We start from the raw sequence: 18,651 nt of genomic DNA, 5'->3' as shown, positions 1-18,651 counted from the left end.
TTCCCACCAAAATATGTCTAATCCTTCTTCCAATGACAAGCCTTTAAATAGAGGAAGTCAGCTATCATATTCCCTTCTTAGTCATATCTCCTCTGTCTTCTTCATAGAACATCCTACAGCTCCCATATATTTCGTGTCATCTTTCTCCTTGTCACTTCAGTTAAGCAAGTTAAGTGATACAAAATCTAGACGTTTTGAAAAATGTACCTGCTTCCTTTTCTACCACACTGCTTTTGTTAAAGGTGTTTATATTCATTTTGCAGTCACTCCGAATTAAACAAATAAGTGAACCAGTATACATCCCAATAAGGATTTACCCTGAGGATGTCCATTTTGTCATGAGTCAACATTCATACTACTTTGTGTCTCTTTAAATGATACTCTGCTGATTTCCTCCACCTTTGAGTCTCTCTGTATTTGGCCTTCCCCATTCAGTCATTCTTGCCCAGGAGATTAAGATCAGGTAGCAAATGCCTCTTTTCTCCATCATCTAATTGATCATGCTGGTGTGACACTTCAACCTCTCCTTCATCTGGAGAAGTGGCCTCATGTTAGATGGTAATGTTGTGGAGGAAAAAACAGAAAGAGAAAAAGCCTATTAACCTTCAGAAAATGATGGTACAATTTGTGCTTCTCAACACCTGATTATTTTCTAAGCAGTAAAACTTTCAATTTATTAAGCCCTAGGTGGGTAAGTGATGCTTTTACAAACAGAGAACATGAGGTACCATTTTTCAGTGATTCTGTGGCAATCACACAAACTGGGAGAGATTGAAGTAATGACCAACTATGAAAACCACAGATCTGAGTTCCAAACACTAGGTGCTCTGTCTGCACATTTCTACATTGTTATTTAGATAGGTAATTCTAACATGTAACTCCAAAAGGCGGAATTCAGACCTGGTCTGAAAGACCTGGGTTATAATTGTAGGTCAGACCGAAGTATTCAATATAGACCCAGCTTCTACTGTGTATAGTACCTTTACCTATCTTAACTCAGTTATCCTTCAAAACACCCTGTCAAGACCCAGGAAGAAGGGTTCCATTTTACAGATGAGATCACTGAGGCTTGGAGACATATGACTTGATGAAGCTCACATAAGTGCCAGATGGAGTTAAAATAGGAAATAAATCAATCATTGAATCAGGATACCATGCTAAGTATTCATCGTAGTAGTCTTCAGTGTTTATTATAGCCTCTCTTCTCTGAGATCTAATATAACAAAATTAACTTCTGCTTTTACTTGCCCTAGATTTTGACAAGTGACACAAGCAAAAGTCAAAAGAGAAGAAGGATCCTAAGAAGGTTGCAAACATGTGTCCTGAAGGATACATCCCCAGTGCACTGCCCGGCAGCCAACCCTAATCTTGGCTTCAGTGATGAGAAGCCATCACATGCTCTGATAATGCACGAACACTGCAAGGTTATCTTAGCACCTGCTAGTGGCCACGCCTCCTTCTGTTCCTTGCTACAGAAACCAGACTCTAGATACATATTTCCAGCAAGTATATAGGACCTTACAAAATACTGGGTCTCAAGACAGGAGTACCCAATGTTCCACCCTCTCTGGATTAAGGTATGAAAACATTTTTTTTTTTTAATGTACCAGTGTGGGGAGGACATATTTTTTTCTTTCTCATTTTCTGAGATCACTGGGAATTTTCTCACTGAAACTTTTTTAGAAAAAAAAATCCTTGGGGGGGCTGTGCAATTTTCCAGATATTTCTGAACCTTCACACCACTTACTCTGGGATTAATCACATGAATATCGTGAATCATTTTTAGGTAATTAAGCACAGAACAATTTTCTAATCTCTGCTTTGCCATTTTCTTTATAACTGTGGGCTAGTGACATATGTTCCTTCATCTGTAAAATGGTGATAATATTAGCCTACTCCAGGGAGACTTTGTAAGAATAATAGAAGAAAAGCCTTTAAGTTCATCTATAGCAACCACCCCCATGGATGAAGATTTCTAAGGGATTTGGAAGGAGTGGGAGGGAGCACAGAGGGAGTGGGATGATATAAGGAACTGAGAGAAAGAAGCCCAGCCCACCCCTCCCCCAAGTATAGCACCCCACCTTATCTTTCTCTAGTACAAGCTCTCTCTTATGATCTACTTCTTCTTCTGGTCCAACAGTTTCTCCATCAGACCTCCTGCAGGTCCCAGGTGACTACTAATCCCATGTTAAGAACACTTGCTTAAGATTTTGCTGGAGCTTCTCACATTTCTATATATGCATTGCTGATTTTAAGACTACCCAAAATATGTGAAAGCCATGGCTAAAGATTCTTTCCTTAAGGAAATTATAGTGATGTGGAATCTGTTTACTTTTCACCTTGGAAACAAAATACATTACCTTCCATTTCCTGTTTTAGGCTTAATATGGTTGACAAGCTCATATAGCCCCATCTCAGTAAAGCAAAAGCTGGTCTCCAGTGTAGATCATCCTGTCATTCTTACATACACAGTCAGCCTTGGAGGGAATAAAGTAATACCCACCATTGGAGAACTAAGGAAAACAAAAGAGACTAACCTCAACTGAACACCAGCATGGCAGAATTGTGAAAAAATAAAGCCACAACTTTACTGGATTTAAAAGGAAATTACATAGAGAAAAGCACATTTCTTTTGGTACAGCCGAATAAATAACATTTAACTCTATTAGTAACTTCTACTAGTAGTTAATGGCTACTCTCTTCTACTGAAAACACTTAGTTTGCAGACAGTGTGTATCAGTGCTTATGGGTCAAGACACCGACAAAAACTCGATTCAAAATATAACAACTTAGACTCAGTTTTTTTTATCACAGATGTCAGTTTTCAAAATGCTAGAATATCATTTAATAGCACACTTTTTTAAAAAAGAGAACTCAACTGTATTTGTCTATAAATTTAATGTGATAACCCTACTTTTTTAATTACATAAAATTTTAGTATCTCTATTGAATTTGATGAAGATGTTTACCCATATAGCTAAACAACAACTAACTCTTTCTTATAGGAACAAAATCAAGACAAAAGATATATTCGTCAAGTATAAAATCTGATAATTTTTAGTTTAGCTTCACAAGTCTTAAAAATGACCTAGACTAGATGATTACACATTCGTTCTCCTCTTCCTTTCCAACCACCTGCTTTGTATCATAAGCCATACCCCTCCACGCTTTTGATCCCTTTCCTGCATATGTTAAAAGGCCAGTGGTCCAGTAATTTCAACCCCTCTCTCTCTATGTGCTTCCATCTACCTTTTCAACAGTTATCAAATTAATGATCTGTTCATCTCCAAGTCACTACTGAAGCACCCCATAAATCAACAGATGTGCTTTTGATTCAATACATTACCCTCATTCCTTCTCTGCTAGACCCTAAAGAAGTCATTCAGATTAGGGAAGATCATTTCCAGAAGAGAATCGTCAAAGGAGTGTTTCATAGCCTTCAAAAATCTACATCAAATCTGTAAAACTTTGATTGTGAAGTATTAATTAAGCACTACCATTGCAAGGTACCATTAAAAAGTGGCAAATATCTGTGTATATACACAAATGCATGTATATAAAATAAATCAAATGTAAATACATAGGTATAAACTATTTCAGTAGATAGTTGTGTGCATGTGTGTTTAATATTTTTGGCAGCTCGGTATCCACTTATCCTTTCTATAAAATACAAATTTTCTTTTGGAGAATTACATCTTTCCAGTAGTATTGTTTTAGTGGAACAGTAAATCCAGTGCCTGCCTCCCACTAGAAATGTCAAATAAAACAGCACTCCTTACACTTTCTCAGAAGAGTCAGAAGCCCAGGGAATCAGCTGCTGTCTTCCAGGATTTACATCTTATGTGAGAGATGCTGGGATGGAGGAAACTCTTGAAATCATTCTTTCCAGCTATGGTCCCCTGACATGGCTGTTCCTTGTCTGGAAACATTCTCAGCCCTTCAGAGCAACCTTAAGTAATGACTATTGCCAAACCCTGTTCTCAGCTTTCCAGTTGATTTGCTGAGCTCCTGGTCAATTTCCAGGAGATTCCCTTCTTAAATTGCCCAAAGTCAGTTTCTGTTGCCTACAACCCAAGGACTCTGACCATTACAGTTACTGATGAAATAAACACTGAGTAGGAACACACATTAAGTATATTATTTACATTTGGGGCAATTAGTATATATGGATAGATGCATCCAGTTGATCGACGAGTAAAGAGGATCCAGGGAAGTTGAATTTCCAAGCAGGAAGGCTACCATGAGCTCACTCCAGGGAAATGACAAGAGCTGAGAAAACGTCTTTTTCAGGCATCACACACACACACATATACCTAGCGATATGTTCTGAAATTTCATTAGTACCTCCAATGGAATATCAATTAAAATTGTCAACAGGGGTTTTCAGTGAGAATTCCAATAGTGAAGAGATGAGTCACCTCCCTGTGTTGAAAAATTTTGTACTTTATGCAGCAAGTTTAAAGAACATTTCATCCAACTATTCAATATATGTGTAGATTATTATACTCAAATGGCTGAGGGCATTTCATTGTTCACCCTTGCTATCTCTTTTAATAGCTATTTACTATCCTGATTCCCCTACATCACCCAGCAAAGAGGGGATTTCTTCACTTTGTTGATGCAGAGCATTAACTTAATGTTGCAGAATTTAAGGTCTTCTCTTTTATAAACTTATAATACCCTTTCTCTCCCTGTGCTGTAAGTCTGATTTAATTATCTCCCAGAAATCAGTAAAGGTACTATTATTGTCTTTGCTTGCCCTTAATCCTTATTTGATTAAAGTACCACATGCTTAATTGGACTGGGTTTACCTCAACCTCCTCAATTCTAAATATCAAAGGCAACAGTGGGACTGCTGGGGTGACTTTAACAGGCACCCTGGATTCAACAGACGGTTCTGGGATAATCAGTAAATCGATATAATCCACAAAATGCCAGTTCCTCTCCTTCCTGCTGCCCTGTACTGCCAAGCCCCCCGCATCTCCTCTGAGCACAGGTCCCCTTCTCTTTCAGAGTTCTAGTCAGAAAGGGAAGAGAGATATTTATAGGAATCAGGAGGGTGTGTGAAACCTATTATTCCCCATTCTAACAGGCTCGGATCTTTTTCAATCTTGTAGGCCTTTGAAAGACTTCAAGTGCTATTTGATTGAAGCCCTGCAGTATTGACAAGAAAGGGCTCACTAAAAATTTCAGCATTTGAAGAAGAAAGAGAAAAACATAGGCCTCTGTCAACACACATTTTTAAAGAAACTACATGTATCATTGTGATGCTTTTACCAGTGAGTGACCTTTAAGATGTTAGGAGAAATAGAGAAGGAAGGAGGGAAGGGAGAGAGAGAAAGAGAGGGTTGGTTGTCTTAGCTCTAAGAGGGAGCAGTATTACACCAAAATCATTTTCCCACCAGCAGACATTTCCAGGGTTTCCATGAATACCAGGCACACCTATAGCACAGGAGAAGACATTTCAATATCACCCTAAGTGTTAGTTTCCTATAGGGCTGTCATAACAAAGCATAACAAACTGAGTAGCTTAAAGCAACAGAATATTTTTCTTTCACAGCTCTGGAGTCTAGACGTCTGAAATCAAGGTGTTGGCAGGGTTGGTTCCTTCTGGAGGCTCCAAGGAAGAATCCGTTCCATGCCCCTCTCCTGTGTTCTGGTGCTTGCTGCCACTCCTCGGCGTTCCTTGGCTTGCAGCCACATGGCACTCTCCCTGTGTGTCTCTGTGTCCCTGTGTACAAACCTGCTTCCTCTTATAAGGACACCAGTCATTGAATTAAGGCCCCACCATAATCCAGGATGACCTCATCTTTACTTGATTACATTGGCAAAGGCTCTATTCCCAAATAAGGTCACATTCACAGGTACTGCGGGTTAAGACTTCAACATATCTTTTTGGGAGACACAATCAACCCACAACACCCTCTATAGTACAAAGTAGCCTTGTGCTACTGCTTAGCTATTCCGTGTTCCTCTTTGTATATTCAACCCTTTCTTGAACTGGTTCTCAGTCACTGTGGGCCTTACATGGATGTACTGTCATATTTTAGTTTAAATTTTATAGAGTAGAAGACAATTTGCTGTGAATAAGAGGTGAGAAACATAATCTATCTGGATCCAAATAAAGACTGCTCACTAGAACACAAAAGAATTTTGCCTTGTAAGTATATGAGAGAAGGGCAAGCAGTAAGTCCACCAAAATGAACACCACTGGAGCAAACTAGTGAGCAGTGTGAGAAAGGGGAAGGCTTTCCTGGACACCATGACGCATCACTACACTGCGATAGCAATTGCACTGTAATCGTTGCTTGCCTGTTGTGCTGTTGGGAGACCCTCAGTCTCTTGCAGTGTGCTGTCAATCTGTTAATGCCTAGAACACAAAAATGTTAAGAACCTCTGGATTCATTGTTGAGTGTAGATCAAATGCTCCAACTCTAGCACCACTTCCACTGAATAATCATAATTTACCAGGTGCTTAACTCAGTACATTGTCTAAAGATGAGAATTTCAGACCTATAAAGGAAATGATTTGGAGTAGCAGAGAACTTTTTCACATTTATTCAGTGATTTGTTCCATGTATATAGGAAAATAAACCCGACTCAGGGCTCGGATAAAATCACTGAATGTCACTGGAAAAAAAAAAAAAACTGATCTCAAGAATATGAATCTCAAGACACTTATAGCTTTTGGAGAGCACCTAGAAGGCTCTGTCCAGGCTCTAACCCCCAGCAGGTCACTGAGGAGCAAGAAATCTTGTCACTGGGGATTTGTTCTGAAGATGTGTGAAGAGCTGCTCGGCACAATGCAATACCCACCCCCACGTAACAGCTAAGAATTTATAGAGATTCTTTCATCAGATACTTTTCCAGTCAAGAGAGAGAGGAAGGCACCTTTCTGGGACACATAATGAAAGGAGAAGCAAAAGGGACCCAAATAATGTCACCCCTTCCTGGCTGTGCCCAGGGGCTGGCGCTGTAACTCTTCTCCCCATGGAGCTTCTGTACAGCATGCCCGTAGGTGACATTTTCCATAACTTGGATGATGGAGGGGGAATCCATGAGGTATGAGACCTGCACAATTATTTTCTCAGAGAAGATTCATGTTCAGTGAAGAGAAATGAGGGAAAGAGATCTGGGGAAAAGGAAAAATAATGTGTTCTGTTTTTGCTCCAATGATCAACTTCTTCATCCCTCTGTCACCCTAACCTGCTGACTGCCGAGTCCTGTGTGTCTGATCCTGAAAGGCCAAGTGAACGTTAGGTCGTAAAATGAGAGCCCAGGTCCCAGTGGCCTTCCATCACTCTGTACAGTCCACAGCAATCTACTCAAGAAGACACTCCCCATGCCCCGCTGAGACGCTGGGTCAGATGCAGAAACATCACCAATTAAATGCCAATAAGAGTGCGTAAATTTGTAGATGAGAGGAGGACTCTAGAAATGTGAGTGGTGCTGAATCTCTCCCGTCCTCACCTTTCCTTCTCTCTCCTTCAGAAACCTCTTCCCTACTTTTCTCCACAAAATCCTCCAGCCAGAACTTCTGGACCACTATGCTGAGGCTATAACCAAAATAGCATGTTCTCTTTCATAGGACACACTGGTGCTGCCGAGTTAGTTATGCTTTTTGGTACTGAGGTGCAGCAAGACCATCCTGTGGCAGAGACTGGTAGGCATTTCCCTCTTCTTTCCTGGGCACACAGCTGGACCTCCCTTCCCAGCTCCCTCATAGTTAGTTATAGCCACAAAATTGAATTCTAATTAGTGGATTGTGAGGGCTGAGTGGCACTCACAGGTCTGGCCCATGAAACTCCCATGCACAGTAATCCGTGTTCTTTCTCCATCCACTAGTCTGATGCAACAAATACAACCACTTTGGAAGCCACATGGGGAGGACAGCAGAGCCACAAGATAGAAGGAGCCTGGGTCTCTGAATCACCACTAGGAGCCTCCAAACACTTTAGGGTGTTACATAAGTGAGAAGTAAACTTCTATTGTATTTGAGCCATTCTACATTCTTTACTCAGATTTGTTTGTTACAGCAATGAATCTACCTTAATTAATATGCACCTTCTTTCTGAGTTGCCCACCATGGGGCCTGTGTGCTTTCCTATACTGCCTATCACTAGAGCTTCTGAAACAATACAGCTGGTATAAGAGAACTTGCTCCTTACTGATGATAAAACTTTACTAAACAACAGGCTCCTATATTATTGTACAGAAGAAACAGGGTAAGCTTTAGAGTCAGACTGAGCTTGATCCCTTTTCCATAACATTCTGCCCAGGTGATCAATATCAGCTCACTTTACCTCTCTGACCCCAAACCCTTCTCTGTAATTGGGATCACTAGCCCCAATTAAATATTAGAATAGAGTTGTAAAGCATAATGTTTAAGGGATAGAATCAAAGCATTTAGCACAGTGCCTGGTACACAGTAGATCCTCAATGACTAGAAGGTATTATTATTTATATCTATTAGCATTTACTTGATTGTACCCTTTAAGTATAGGAACAATATCTTATTCATCCTTCTATCTTCAACATCAAGCATGAGTTCCTAGAAGATGTGGATTATGTCTAATTTATCTTTGTAACTCCACATCTAGAACAGTGCTGATTACTTCAGTGAAAGGAAGCTCTCCTTAGTATTAATATTATCACCAACTGTGACCTCCAAAGCAAGCATCGTGTCTATAAATCTTTCTCTAGAATCCAGGAGGGGGACCTGCACATAATAGGCACTCAACAATAGTAATTAATAAACTAATTTCTCGCTGGTAGGTAGATGATGTGATTCTGGTTATGGGCATTGGTAGGAGGCAGTGATCGTTATATAGCAGATGGGTCTGTGAGAGAATCTAGGTTCCAAATCAGTAGTAGCCTGAATTTTCAAAACCTCCTATATTAGGTATGTGGCATCACTGCCCACCACAAACAGAACACTCATTCAAAGCTAAGCATTCTCCAGTTCCCACTTGCATAAATAAGGCAGACAATGTAGCCTTCCCAGTGGCCTCACAAAGTTGTCATGAAGGTCAAACACCATAATAGATGTGAAATGATATACATATAGAGAAGGATACTATTATTGTTGTTACTATCAAAAAAGCCATCTTCTGCTATCTTTGTTATCAGTACTCTCATGGTTTGGATTCTTTCCCCTCATCTGGTAGGATATTCTGTGTCATATTCTCTCCCTGCATGAGGCACGACCATAAAGTAAAATATTAAGACAAATATTCTTATATTACATATTACATAAAGACAAAAACTTTTGTTATTAAATTGACTGTTTCTTGGAAACACACCCAGAAATGACTCATCCCTTAGAAAATAGGGTAATAAAGCATTTCATTTCATCCAGGACAAGACTGTATCACACACAAGTAACACTAGCAGGTGATAAGCCCCATTGCACTTTCTCAGATTGTTTCAACAATGAGTAGACCCATAAGCAGCCTCTGAAATGAAAAACAGGAATTGGGAGGAGAAGGTAGAGCAAGAGCTGAAATGAGGAAAATAGGATGAAGTTAAGCTTTGACGTAGCTGGACGAAATGTAGTTCAATTACACTGTATGCATATAAATAATTGCCCTGATTACATCAAACGAAGCTTGAAAGAAGGTTAGATGTGTCACCAGGAGAGCTGCCAGGCTTAGGGCCAAATGACCCCACAAAGTTACATTCCCTTGGTGCTTTCTCCAAGTCCTCCCCTTTGGAGGCTCTGATATTTCACGCTGTTAGCACACACAAGTGAATTCATCTCTTGAGGATTTAAGCTCATGGGAGATTGAGGGATAAACAAAAAGGCCAGCACGTGCATTTACACTGAGCCATGTAGCATTCAGGATCTTCATGCGTGTCTCCTCAAGCCAGCCCAGCCTCTGCAATTATGAATACAACACGGAACACAGACTGAAAGCAGAAGTTCACTTTGTGAGCCTAGCCTTGGAGCTAGCCTGAGGATTCAGATTATATGACTTCAGGTCCATTCATCAGCACAACAGGGACACACCTGTCTCCAGGAGTCCATGCATCAAGTCGGGGAAGATGGGTACCTTTTGCCTTCCCAGGAGACAGCCTGAAATGTCAATGCCAAAGTTGACCTCTCTTGATTCCCTGCATCCCACACTCACCTGTCCTTTACTCCCCCATCTAAACCTGGATGTCATATTCTTTCTCATTCTTCATAATATTGATAAGGTCAAACAAGGTTCTTGAGCCTCATGTTGATTGTATGTGAAATGTCTTATTTCTAAGGTTAATATTGCCAATAGACGATCTCAAGGACAATGTGATATTTTTATTCAAGTTGTCACCTCTGCTTAGAAGAACCAGTGTTACCTTTCCTTAAAGAAGAATATATTTGGCCTGTTTTTGATGCAAGTGCTACTCATTTGATGGTTGCATCTGCAAATCCTCAGGTATTCAACTTTCTTCTAGGAGACAAATATTCTTTTTATTAAAATTACTTCATAAGCACAAATTCCTTGCCAAAGGAAGTCTGAAATGGCAGATTTTGTAACTAAAATAACAACCGGTACCTGAGGCACAAGGAAGTTGTTGAAATAACAATAGACTGGGATTCAGAATACCTGGGTTCTTGACCTTGTGCAGCCACTAAAGCTCTGGGAAGCCTGTTTTTCACACTTTCATTCTCAGTTCCTTATCTAAAAAGTGAGAGAGCTAGATGAGATCATTTCCAGGGTTCCTTTCTGCTCTAAATTGTTATGATTCTAAGGTACTTGAGGTGACATGCCAGACTACTGGAAAACATTGCTAAGATGGAAGAAAGAAAAGAGCTACCAGTGACTACATCTTTACCAAGTTTCAGGTGTTTTGCACACACCATCTCATCCAGTCCCTAAGACCACCCTATGAGTAGGTCCTATCATTATCCGCATTTCGCAGATAAAGAAACTGAGGTCCAGAGCTGTTACGTGATTTGCTCAGTGTTATGGATTGAATGTGTCCCCCAAAACTCATTTGTTAAAGCTCTAACCCTCAATGTGATGGTCTTTGGAGGTGGAGCTTTTGGGAGATGATTAGGTTTAGATGAGGTCATGAGGGTGGGATCACTGCCCATCCTCATGATAGGATTAGTGCCCTTATAAAGAAGAGACCAAAGAGAGACTCCCCCTCCCCCTGACCTGCTCCCTCTCCCTCTCTTTCTCTCTCTGCCATGTGAGGACATAACACTACAAGAAGGCAGCTGTCTGCAAGACAGGCATTGAGCCCTTACCAGGAACCAAATCAGCCAGCACCTTGATCATGGACTTCCAGCCTCCAGAACGATAAGAAATAAATGTCTATTGTTTAAGCCACACAGTCTGTGGTATTTTGTTATAGCAAGCTGAGCTAAGACACCCAGTGCCCTATAGTTAGTACAACGTCTGAACCCTGTGCTAAAAACAGAGGCTGAATTAAACTACAGAAATGTCTGAAGAAATTGTCCCCAGGGCAGTCAGCTGAATGCCAAGAGTTCCCGTTCTTGGGTGCTGCTACTCTGAAGACAGGATTAAAATTAATTAGTGTCAGTGCCAACCCTACCCCCAATTGCATAGCAAATGACCTAGACGGTCTGATCTGAAGGACAGGCATCTAGAGGCAGCCTTGTATAGAAGTATCTCATTGGCCCAGGAGCTAGTAAGCGGGGCACCTGCTAAGCCACTGTTCGAAAGTCCATTCTTCAGGAATAAGCACTGCTCTCTCCCCAGGGCTCTCTTTCAAAGTGCAAACTCTACTGGATTGGGACGCAGAAGCTCATTGCTCCAAGCTGGCCTCTTAGGTGCAGTCGGCAAGGCAAGCAAGCCGCAGATGACGAGAGAGAGGGTGGGGATTGGGAGGACAGAACTGACTAGAGGGAGGAAAGAGAACGAGGGGGAGGGCAGATGAAGACAACCACCTACTTCTCCCTTTGCTGGGACCAATCCTAGAATAGAGAATTCTGCTCCAGACTTGAGCGCGGATGCTAACAGCATTATTTATAGCTCACAGCCTCCCAAACCAGGCAGCACTACTCATATGGGAAGGGTACCAGAAGAAGCAGGGAGATATGATGGTGGGGACATTACTATCGCAGATGGTGGCCATGCAAGCTGTGGTGGCAGTTTGCTCAGAGTGGATTCTGTTCTGCTTTAATGGCATCTGTTTCAAAGTTAGGGTTGAGCTTCCAGGTCTGCTGACTCTGTTCCGCTTGAATCCAAGTCGGTGGCGGGCACCACATCCGGACCTCTCAGCCCTCGGGCAGGCTGCCTTGAGCCCAGGCAGAAAATGGAATTTTCCCTTCCTGCCTCATTAAAGGAACCATCTAAGTTCACTTCTCTAACAGAAGCAATTTGGGCTGAATTGAGTCTTGAGCAGTAATGAGCAAAGGCATCAAGTTCCGTGATCCTTCCTCTGTCTCAGTAACAAATGCACTAGAGTAAAAAGGAAATCTCTACACACGTCCTCACTCCCGTGGGGAATATGCGACTCCATCTGCTGTTTCACATGGTAAGGGCCGTGGATGGCAGCCGTTTCTAAGAAACCATTTAGAAAAGTTTTTTACAGGCCATACTTTGCATGTTTATCTCCATTAAGTATTTCGCTGGGCACCAGGCATGTGTCACAAAATCTCCTCACTGTCTTTAGTTGTATCTATATTCAAGGGAGCAAGCCATTCTGGAGGTTTCATCTGGAATATCCAGATAATGAAGTTGCCACATTAATGAGATGTTTCTTATAACATGTCTCTTAATCCATTCTTGCATCGCCCACGTGTTGACCCAGCTTTCATTTCAGCCTCTTCAGCCCCACCTCAGGCACCAGATTTGTGGTTCAAGTGCGGACTGTGAGGAGGAAAGTGTGAGAATGAGATCACAGGTTTAACCAAACCTCACTGCCTCAAAACACAGTGAGCCGCTTTTGGCAGCCTGGCCAGTCCAACAGGAAGGCCAGCGGCTGAGGAACAGCGCCAAGCTTTAGCTAAGCACTCAAGCGTTGAAAGGTTTTGTGCAAAAATCCTGAAGCAGAGCAGTGGAATTTTCAGGGAGTAGAGCTCCCTGACTCCTGCCCCCGGAAATCGTGCTTATGGGATGGTTTCTGGCTCCCAGCAACCCGGTTCAATTTCCATCAGGCAAATAGAAATGAGCGCAAACTTTCCGCTGCCCCATCCTCCCCACCAGGGGTTTGCAACGGGCTCCGACTCCTCTCAGCACCCTCTCTGCTCCACACAGAAGGTGAGTGGCAAACAGCCAGGCTCTGGGCTGGGTCAGGGGAGCAGAGACTCAAGCAGAGCCCTAGTTCTGTGCAACAGGAATGTGGGCCACCGTGGCGGCGGAGGGGGGATTTGAGGGAGGTTCTAAATGCCCTTAGGGTTCAATTTCAACAGGAAGGAATCTCTGTCCACCTTCATCACTTACTGATGCAAAAACTAGCTTGGTGGGGCAGTGGGAACCCACAGTTACACAAAGGCAGAGCCAGGACTAGAATTCAAGGCTCCCGATGACTCTCCATCTACTCCTCGTGACAGTCTCCTGGTGCAAGGGATGAGAAGAGAAAGAAGGTAAAGAGGGTCCTGGAGCGGAAAAACTTGAGAACGTCCATCCAAGGGTTTTCTGAATCAGAAATTGTGCAGTTTTCATCTGTTCTGCCCACAGTCTTCACGAGGTATCTGATTGGCTCCTCCAAGGACCTGTCGTTATCGAGCGGTGCCAGCTCTGGATGCAGGGGAACAGCAACAGAACTCAGCTCAGTCCCCAGGCACAGAGAAAGAGCCCTCTGCCTCCCAGGGCCTCCTTCTTGCAGTCTGGGAAGCCTGCAGCTACAGCGGAAACATGCGGAAACCTAGAAAAGGGAAGCTGTGGTTCAGCCTTAGCAGACGAAATGCAGAGATGGAGCATGGAGGGCTTTCAGCTAACCCACAACTGCAGAGGCCCCTGCCCTACTGCCTCCACGGGCGCTGTTCAAACGCCAGTGTGAAAGCAGGTGAATTCCCCCGCCTGTGGCAGAAACCGTCCCGTTAACTCATTGTAAAACGGGGCTTTGAGAGTCTAAAAATAAAAGCACAGTTTCTTCTTCTTTAGATTGTGGATCGACATGCAGCACAAAAGCTAGATTTTAAGCCGGGGGTTATGCCATCTTTAGGAAACGTGTATTCATACTGAAATCCAAGCCTCCGGGATTTTTCATGCGGGTCCTCCAGATGATATTACTTGTTTTGTCCCTTCTTATGTACCGAGATAACAGTAATCACTCTTTGTGGTCCATGCCAGGGACCTCAAATACATCAGACAGGGTACATGTTCTTATTCCCGTTTCACAGATGAATAAAATGAGGCTGAGAATCTCTGGTTGCATGATTTGCCCTGGATCGTACAGCTAACAGGTAACAGGGCTGTGACTCAAAACCAGGCCTGGACCTGGAAGCTGGGCTCTTTCCACCCATCTCAGGTGCAGCTGGCCAAATCTCACAGTCAGTTCAATCCTACTCTCCGTAAAGCTGAGCACATAGAACCCCCAGTACACCCACCCACCCCACACTCTCCTGGACCACTGAGACTCAGCAAAGGTGAACTCTACTCTCACCATTCCACTGAATGCTAACCGGAGAAAAGCGAACTGCCTCCTTTTCTTCGAGAAACCTAAAAGCTCTTCTGATACGCCAGTCAGGGGTCCACGTTGTAAGTGTGCTTCCCATGCTGGCTGCCAGCAGGCTGCTTTCATCCTTCTCTAATACCTATACATCTGTGGCCATACTGATGGGTTTACCTGAGGTTACAATCCTAGACAGAAGGAATCTAGACTGTTTAAGTTTTGATTCAGTATCAAATAGAAAATCACTTAGAATTAGGTCTTTAATAAATGTTTGCTCTCTAACTGGAGGTAGTGGTGATGATAATGATGATGAGACGGGATAAAGGCCTGTGAGGCTCCGGTCTGTAAAAAGCATCCAGAGCGCTTTACCAGAATTAATCTCTTGAGATTTCCCAACAAGTTGCAGTAGGGGACTCAGTGGACACGGGAAGCACAGTCTCTGTGAACTGGTTTTCTCTGGTGGTACCAGATGCTGGTTAGGGTCTCCTCTCTCCCAGGGCACTGAATGAGGGGACAGGAGAAGCTCGGAGGCTGTGGAAGGCAACTGCTTCAGGAAGAGTGCCTGTCAGCACGCGGAAGTGTCACCTGCTTCCGTAACAGGGAGCCAACCGTGTCTGAGTCATCAAGCTCACAGCCAAACGGACAGGCTGGAGAAAGAAATCAACAGAACCTTCACGTTGGTGCATGGATTACTGGTTTGCCTGATAACATGCTGAGCATGACTCAACGGGGGGGATGCCAGAGGAGAGAGCCAGTCCCCCTGGTGAGCCAGCTGCGTGTTGGGGTCTTCTCCCAGAAGGCTCTGCATCCCATGATCGAGCCCACGAAGCAGAGTCAGTGTGATAGCACGGAGCCTCACTCACAAATGGTTAACGCCATAGCTGTGGTCTGAGTATAAAATGAGGGCAGAAATAATAGGGATAAGAACGGTGGGGACACTCTTGAGCCAGGATGGGACATCCTCCCGAAGAAGACACCCAGACCCTGGCTGTGAATAGCTTTTAAAATGCTCCAAAACTGTTCCCCCAGGTATTCTACATCAGTCAAAAATTACCTTTAGCTTCTAAAGCAATTAAGTGACTGTAAATAAAGAATACAAATAGCTTATGTTATGCCTTGAGTCAATATATCATACGCCCCAGACTAAGAGCCATTGCCTGGATTCCATCTTGCATTTAGGACATTTGTTTTTTATTGCATCAGTGGTTTGCTGAGTGCTTTCAGGGAGAATAAATAAGGCTTTGAAGGAATAGCACATGAAGTTTATAAACTGGAAGTCTTTTTTACTTTTAAAATAATTTTAGACATATAAACAATTATATGTCAATGGTTTGTAACCTTTTAAGAAGATGTACATTTTTTTGGAAATGAAATCTTTAATATGAATACTTTCTGGCTTACTTTAGAAATAGGACACAGAAATTAACCCACAGATTCATATTTCAACCATCTCTAGTCATTTTTGTTATTTTATTCTACAGTTCATGGAGATGAGAACTGGAAAAGAATTAAAATGTGTTTTTTAACCCATAGATCCTTATTCCGTTTTAACTGCAGGTAAAGATGACATACTATGGCGAAGGCATTTTATTACAGTTCAGAAGGGCAAAGATTGTGTGAGTTATGAGCTGTATGGGATGGGGGGCACTGAAAGATGCATGACAATTAAATTCAGAAATACCCATCATTTCTTGCATACGGTATTGGAACAGATAAATAACACTCATGTCATTCTTTGCATTTGCTTAAATAAATGGCCTTGGCTTACTAGAAATATTGAATGTTGTCTTTTATATTAGAGTAAGCATTAGTAATGATACCACTGTCTCTGCACTTGAGGTCAGTTGGAAAGATTAGCGTGCCAGTTTCTAAGATGATGAACTCTGAGCCTTCCTTCTCTCGGACACCCACACACCCACATGCAAACAGTGAGCAGACCTGCCACGTGGTCTCAGAGCCGCAGGGGAGAGCTCACAGTCTGCAGCCTGCCCAAGCCCAGATCCTGACTCTACCGCTTACTAGTGCTATGGCCTTGACCAGTTGCTCAGTCACTCACTCTCTGCCTCATTCTCCTCCTGTGGAAAGAGGGGCTAGTAACACCTCCTGTTATGTGGGTTCCTTGAGTTATATGGAAAGCACTTGGCACAGTGTCTGGCACATAATAAATGCTACAGAGCAGCAGCTTTTCTGATGATAAGGATCTTCTTTTTCAGATCGGTGCCTTCCTTACAACCTCCACTTCTACTCCTGTCCAGCTCCTACATCCACCCCTCCCCAGGTCACCTGCAATGAGTAGGATCCTGGCTGAGCTTCCTGCTTCTAGTATATTCCACGCCACCCACCTCCAGTTCAAATGGAACATCTCCTCCTTTGTGGCTCACTCTACCCAGTAGACACTTCTATTACAGAACCTACTGCACTTTTGACTTTATTTATCTATCTATACTCATGTGTAGTGGAGCTGAAAAACACATTTAAGAATTTTTTTCAGTCTTATTGAGATATAATTTTTATATGTGACGGTATGAGTTTCAAATGTACAGAATAAAGGTTCGACTTATACTGTGAAATGATTACCACAATAGGTTTAGTGAACATCTGTCATCTCATATAGAAACGAAACTAAAAATACCTTTTCCTTGTGATGAGAAATCTTAAGATTTACTCTCCTAAAAACTTTCATATATAACATACAGCAGCGTTAATTATATTAATCATGTTGTATGTTACATCCCTAGTACTTATTTATCTTATAACTGGAAGTACTTTGACTATCTTCCTCCAAGTCCCCTTCCCCTTATCCCCCATCTCTGGTAAACACATATCTGATCTTTTTTTCTATGAATTTGGGTTTTTTTTTTTCTTATTTTAGATTCAACATATAAATGAACTCACATGGTATTTTTCTTTATCTGACTTATTTCACTTAGCATAATGCCTTCAAGGTCCATCCTTGTATGTTGTCACAAATGGTAGGATTTCCTCATTTTTTATGGCTGAATAATATTCCATTTTATTTATATATATGTGTATATATACACTTATTCCATTAATATTCCTATATATATATATACATTCCATTAATATTCCATTATATATATATATGTGTATGTATGTGTGTGTGTGTGTGTATATATATATATATATATATATATATATATATATATATATATATATATATATATATAACAACTTCTTTATCTATTCATCAATCAACAGACATTTAGGTTGTTTCCATGCCTTAGCTATTGTGAATAAAGCTGCTATGAACACAGGGGTGCAGATATCTTTTTGAGTTAGTGTTTTCATCTCTTTTGGATATGTTCCCAGATGTGGGATTGCTGGATCGCATGGTAGTTCTATTTTTAATTTTTTGAGGATCTTCCACACTGTTTTCCATAATGGCTGTACCAATTTACAATTCCACCAACCGTGCACAAGGGTTCCTTTTTCTCCACACCCTTGTCAGCATTTGTTATCTCTTGTCTTTTGGGGGATTATTCTAACAGTTGTGAGGTGATATCTCACTGGGATCCTGATTTGCATTTCCCTGATTACTAGTGACGTTGAGCATGTTTTCAGGTACCTGTTAGTCATATATCTTCTTTGGAAAAATATCTGTACAGAAGCTTTTTAGTTTGATGTAGTGCTTTAGGTGTCATATCAAAAAAAAAAAAATCATTGCCAAGACCCATGTCAAGGAGCTTTTTTCCTACATTATCTTCTAGAATTTTCATGAAAAACACATATTTTGAGAGCTGATATCAGAAGCACACTTAGATAGGAAATTGTCTTCATTTAAGAAAAATACCTTGACAGGTAAATTCTGGCAGGAAAGATGAGTCCCAAAGACTCTGACTGTAACGAGAAAAAGAAAGAGAGATCTAGTTTCTCTGCATGAGAAGCACACATACATTTGGGGTTCAGGGTGAGCAGGGAAAAATAAGTCAGGTAAATGGGGCAAAGGCAGTCAAACAACATGAAAAAAGATCTCAGCTTGCAGAAAAAGGTGGCCAGTGAGAGATTCCTGGTGACAGGAGCTGAAGGACATTTAAAACAGGAATGGGTCATCTTTAAGTT

At 41.8% G+C, this 18,651-nt stretch overlaps 1 long non-coding RNA gene across 1 annotated transcript in view; it reads right to left on the bottom strand.

Annotated features, from left to right (window-relative positions):
• The window catches only part of LOC309647481, a 214,518-nt gene that overhangs the window by 105,279 nt on the left and 90,588 nt on the right, over nucleotides 1-18,651 (bottom strand). Inside the window, exon 4 of the long non-coding RNA XR_014256068.1 lies at nucleotides 318-9,191. This is a non-coding gene — a long non-coding RNA (uncharacterized lncRNA). The remainder of the gene's footprint in view (nucleotides 1-317; nucleotides 9,192-18,651) is intronic.

Source organism: Balaenoptera physalus (assembly GCF_965194825.1).
Source record: "Balaenoptera physalus genome assembly, chromosome: 18".
NCBI classification, from domain to species: domain Eukaryota; kingdom Metazoa; phylum Chordata; class Mammalia; order Artiodactyla; family Balaenopteridae; genus Balaenoptera; species Balaenoptera physalus.
Note: the sequence above shows the minus strand (reverse complement) of the source record. Positions and strands in the feature narration are given on the sequence as shown.